The following is a 6000-nucleotide window of genomic DNA, read 5'->3' as shown; positions in this document are numbered from 1 at the left end:
GAGGAATGAGGATTTATTCATTCAACTAACGTTGTTTAAACATACGCCATGAGTCAAGCCGTGTATTTGATGCGGGAGATGCAGAAGAAAATGACACTGGGAAAAGAAAAATTAGCATAAAATAATAGATAATTACAGGAACAAATGGATATCGTGCCTCCTCATATGATGCACTGAGAAGGGCACAATTCACTCGATGGTGTTCCTATTTACAAAATTACTAAGCTTCGTCTAATAATGTGGAAACATCAGACAAGCTCAAACTGATGGACACGTTACAAAATAAAAGGCTCGTACTTGTCACCATTATTGAGGTCATAAAGGACAAAGAAATACTGAGGCACTGTTTCCAATCAAAGCATACTAAAAAGACATGACAGTTAAGCGCAACCTGTGGTCCGGCACTGGATCTTGAACCAGAAAATACCGTCATCTTCTGTTACGAAGGACATTATTGGGAAACTGGGCTATGAATAGGGTCTGCAGATTACGTAATAGGACAATGCTACTTTCCCATTTCTTATCATTGTACTGTGATTGTATAAGAGAGTGTTCTTGTTTTTAGGAAATACAGGAAGTATTTAGAAGCAAAGGGGTAAGGTATGAACTGAAAGAAGTTTCAAGCAGCAGCACAGCGGCTAAGCACGCTTGGACTCTGAGGTCAGACTGCGGGAGTTCTAATTCCAGCACCGTTGTTTACTACCCATGAGGCTTTGGGCAAGCTGCTGAACATTCCTAGAGATGGCGTGAGAGTGGAAGGAGCACATGTAAAGCACTCAGACCTGTGTCTGGCACGTATGCGTAATCAACGCTGGCTGCATTTAAGCTATTTTGTCTCTGTCCTGTAACTACAGAGAGAAATGGGGCCCGGCTCCCTAGTTCAAGGAGCCACGGTCTAGTGGAAGAAATAAGAAGGTTAACAGATAAAAACAAATGCATGCAGTGCGTGCTCTGCTAGGGATTTGAGCGGAGGGTAACTGAGGCTGGGCAACGAATTCTGCAGGAGGAAGTCAGGAGAAGTTTCACAGGGGGGCTTGTGGTTTGAAACGGATCACCAGGGGCGAACAAAGAGTTTGGCGAGGATGCACTTTTCCCACTTTTGTCAGGCCAAGGGCCTCATCGGTGCAAAAGCACAGAGTTGTGGCAAGGGCATTATGTACTAGGGTGTAGTGTGGGTGATGCGGAAGGGCCAGCACTGACTGCCAGTCAGTTGACACGGGTTCAGATCCCAGCTTCAATAGCACCTGCAGCCTCGCACAAATCACACGATCTCTCCGAGCCTCAGTTGCCCCGAAATACGGAAATATTAACATTCACCTTGGGCCTGTTAGGAGGATTAATGTCATGTGCTTAGCACAGTACCCCGTACATAAAGGATAGCTGTTAGTATTAATGCTGGTGTTAGGCATCTCTAGGGTTCACCACCTTTCCTGATTCCTCCTTCCCTCCGGGCACAGGCCTCCTCTGAGTGAAGGCCGGCCCTGTTACTTCCTTTGGCCGCTGAGGTGAAAGCAGAAAGGTACGTGTCCTTTCTGGGCTGAAGCGTTGAAGAGCCAGGATGCTGCGATTCTCCACACTCTGTTCCCCCGACACACTGTTACCCGTGTCGGGCACGTAGTGTGAGCAGGCAATAAACCTTTGTTCTTTAAGGTACCACAACTTTGGCATCTTGTTATCTCTAGCCACCCTCATAAACCTTGAAGAATCAGACTTTTCGAGACCCTTTGGTGTTCCGTGCCAATTCCAGTTAGGGGAAAATAGGCATTCTTGGTGCACCACCTTGGTGCCGGGATGATAAAAATGGATAGAAGATTCAGAAGCATGTGTGTTTAACAGGAGAACTGAAACTCAGTGTAAACAAAGAACACTCATCCTATCTTGCAAAAGCTCAAACAGTGAGTGGAGGAGGTGTTTCACATTCACGCACCATAGGATTAATGGCGTTGTGACCTGATCTTATAGGAAAGTTTCAGAAGGGGATATAAGCTGGTCCGTCAGGAAAAGTCTCATGAAGAAGTGATATTTAAGCCGAGGCGCAAAGCAAGAAGAGCACAGGACGGAAAAGCATGTGCAAAGGCGGCAGACAGCATCGGGCGTCTGGGCAAGTTAGGTGTGGTCCTAACGTGAAGGAAAAAGTACAAGAGCTGAGGCTGGGGTGGCCAGCGAGGTGCGGAGCAGGTGAGCGCTCAGGAACCATGAACCAAGGAAAGGAATTTGGGTTGTCAGACAATAAGCAGCTGTTGAAAGGTTTACTAAGCAGGAGAGTGACACGATCCGCTTTCTGTCCCTACAAGTACGCAGTGGTCACAGTGTGGTGAATGGATCGGCGTGGGCAAGACTACAGGTAAGAGAGACGAGTTGAGACTATCCAGGAGTCCAGAGGTGACGAGGGGAAAGCAGTGGAAACAAGAGCATTGTGGATCAGTCAGGGTCCCCAGAGAAACAAAAGCCATGAAAAATACGTACAAGGTACAGATTTATTTTAAGGAATTGACTCATGTGATTGCGGGAGCCGGCCAGTTCAAAATTCATAGGGCAAGGCCAGCAGGGTGAAAATTCAGGCCGGAGTTGATGTTGCCATCTTGAGGCAGGATTTCTTCTTCAGAGACACTTCAAATTCGCTCTCGGTGTCTTCCAACTAACTGAATAAGGCTCACCCAGATTATTGAGGGTGATGTCCTTGACCAAAAGTCAATTGACTGTAGATGCTAACCCACAGTTATGAAGTACGTTCACAGGGACACCTAGAGTAGCGCTTGATGGAATAACTGGGTTCTATAGCCCGTGGCCAAGTTGACACAGAAAACTAACCGTCACGCATAGCTTTTCTGGATCGAATGAATGGGGATTGAAAAATATGGAGGACTCAAAGAAGACTCCCAGATTTCCCACTTAAGCAACTGGATAGAAGGCAGTCCTGCGGACTGAGACAGCACATAGCGGAGAAGGTGCAAGTTCGTGATGGCTAATCATTCGGTTTTGGACGTGAGAAGTTTCAAGTGCTGTATGTTAGCCAGACAGAGATGCCTAAGTGGGATTCAGAGGAGAGATCTAAACTGTAGTTTTGTAAATAATCAGGACATGATGGCAAGTCAGTTGTAGGAGTGTATGTGATCATTGGGGGTGGGGTGGGGGTGGGCAGTGTAGAGTGAGGAAGGAAAGAGAAGGCCTAGCAGAGGGCTCTGAGGAGGGCCCAGAAGAGGAGGATCCAGCATAGTAAATGAAAAACAGCAGGCAGACAGGTAGGAAAATGAGGAGGCAGAAATCTGGGAGCTCCAGAGCTCCAGAGCCTGCTTCCTGAAGGAGGGAACCGACATATGGCCATCATTTATACTGTAGCCAGGTATCTCAGTAGGAAGAATCATTCGACTGCAGTGAGTTGTGGGTTAGAACCATGAGACCGTATTGGTTGAGAGAACTCTTAGGAAACTTTTGCTGGTTAAGGGAAGAAGTCATGCGGGTCAAAGCTAGGACTGTTTAAGTAGAAACAGAAGGGAGGAAAGGGACTGAGCAGTATTTTGAAGCAAAATCAACAGGCCTCTCATCAGGACATGAGGAATAAAGAATCCAAGATAACCCAGAGACTGTAAATCGAAGGAATCGGAAGAAGGATGAGAACGTGCACAGGCAAAAGGAAGTCAGGTGGAGGCATTGGTTTGGGAGAAAAAGATCTAAAGGTCAGGTTTGTACATACTTCTAGGTGCGGCAGGATATTTATCCCGGACTCGCAACATACTGTATCTCTCGTATTCGTCCATTCCTCGGAGCCTCTGTTTGGGCTCCTCCACGAAAACAATCTTTCACATCTTGTTTGCCCGAACATTTTCTATTCAATCTTCAAAACCTAAATTAAATGTCACTTTTCAGTTGCTTTCACTGACAACTTTAGGCTGAATTACTTGCCCTCTCTTCTGTGTTCCTATAACACTCTGTTCACACTTTGGTTTTTAAGAGCATTCATCGCATTGTGTTATACTTGTATTTTACATGCCTGCTTCCCACGCTAGAGTGGGGCTCCCAGAGCCCAGGGCCTCTGACTTACCCCATCTGGTTGTCCTAGAAGCAACAACATTGAACTTGCTTTGTTGATCTCCACTTTGGAGCTTAGGACAGAGGTGAGGCTGGATATATAAAAGTTAAAACATCACTGACACAGAGTGATCACCAAAGAAATGAGAAGAAGCAGATCACTCAGGAAAAAAACCAGCACAAATAGGTAGCAGTGGGCTAAATCTCAGGGAATGCCTACATTTAGCCAATGGGATAAGGATTAGAAGGACATGAGAATTGTGCTTTGTCACAGCAATTATCCAGGAAAATATAATTTATTCAGTGGACACTATGTGCCACGCACTGTTTAGGCACTAAAAATACATCAATAGACAAGATAAGCGAGATTCCTGCTCCCATAGAGCTTATTGTACGGTAGGGACACATGGCTTCCCTCAGAGAAGGAGGAAAGTTAACAGTTTCAAATGCTGCAAAGTGTTTGAGGAAGACAAATACTTCAATGGCCTTCGGAAGGCAAAGGAGCCATGTAGCCAGTTCCATTCCAAGGGTAATGGCCAAGAGTTGTGATGGAATGGAAGTCAGAGAAGTAGAGGAGAGAATTTTCTGAAATTTCGTAGGCCCCTGAGATGCAGAAAGTGAAACAGGTGGTATAATCAGATGATGGGCGCTCCAAAACAGAGGAGATTGACCACAAGCATTGAAACCGAGGTCTGAGGTAGCACAGGGATCTGAGGAGTTTACTGGCTCCTTCTCTTCACCCGGAAATGGAAGGAACAGTACCTACCACAGAGGGTTTCCAGGCCAGCGATGAACCCAGGAAGGCTTAATCAGTAGGAAGCCGAACTTCAGCTGATTCAAGGGGAAGGAAAGCAGTGAAAAGGAAAAGTGGGAGGATTCAGAGTAGTTTCTCTGTGTCAGGACGGAGGTGAGTGGAGAGGCGCGGGAGGGCCTACGTGCCGAGGCACAGCGGAAGGAGCTGGTAGCGTGCCGGTCGGCAGTGGGAAGTGCCTGGGTGCTGGAAGTCCCGATCGGCTGGATGTGAGGCCGTTGAAGGTGGGAGTGCCTTGATCAACATCCAACGTGTGCGGATGTGCCTTCCCACACGACAGAAACCAGAAAGCTAAAAACCACATTTCCCAGATTCCCTTGTAGACGGGGTTTTGGATGTGATTTAGGTATGACCGATTAGACAAAATTATGTTGCGCTTGAATTCCGGACCGAGCCGGATGGGGAGCGAAGTGGCATGCAGGGCACCCGTTTTGCTGGTGAGGGTCTGGAGTCAACAGTTGTGGCAGCAAGTTCCTGATCCCCAGATCCCACCTAAAGTAGTGTTTTCCTAGAACCAACAGTTCTGGAAGAGACTTCCTGAGGCCCAATGTCTCAACTAGAGGAAAGGTAGCAGTTCCTTTCATTGGATGACAAACATATCTCACACCAGATATGCTGGAGTAGGTCACTTTTTTTCCCCTAACACTTCTCTCCTCTTTATTTTTTTAAATCTTTGTTTATTTATTTATTTTGAGAGAGAGAGAGAGAGAGCAGAGCAGAGCAGGGGAGGGGCAGAGAGAGAGAGGGAGAGAGAGAGAATGCCAAGCAGGCTCCGTGCTGTCAGCGCAGACCCCAATGTGGGGCTCGATCCCAGGAACTGTGAGATCACGACCTGAGCCAAAATCAAGAGTAGGACCGTTAACTGACTGAGCCCCCCAGGTGCCCCAACACTTCTCTCTTCTATATGACACAATTACTTTCAGTAATAATCATTAAATGAAATGAAAACCATAAATGGCCAGGAAACAAATGCAGGAAGTGTGAAAAATTTCTTTTATTGAACTTCATATCTATAATCAGGCCAGAAAAATTAATAAATTATAAACTAAATATTAGAATTAGAGTACAAAAAAGAGAGAAGAAAAAATAGGTTAATACCTCTTAATTACATTAATAACTTTTTTGGAGAAAAAGGGGAACAAACTTACATATATATATTG

The sequence above is a fragment of the Panthera onca genome, chromosome X (genome assembly GCF_046562875.1).
Source record: "Panthera onca isolate mPanOnc1 chromosome X, mPanOnc1 haplotype 2, whole genome shotgun sequence".
NCBI lineage: Eukaryota > Metazoa > Chordata > Mammalia > Carnivora > Felidae > Panthera > Panthera onca.
Note: the sequence above shows the minus strand (reverse complement) of the source record.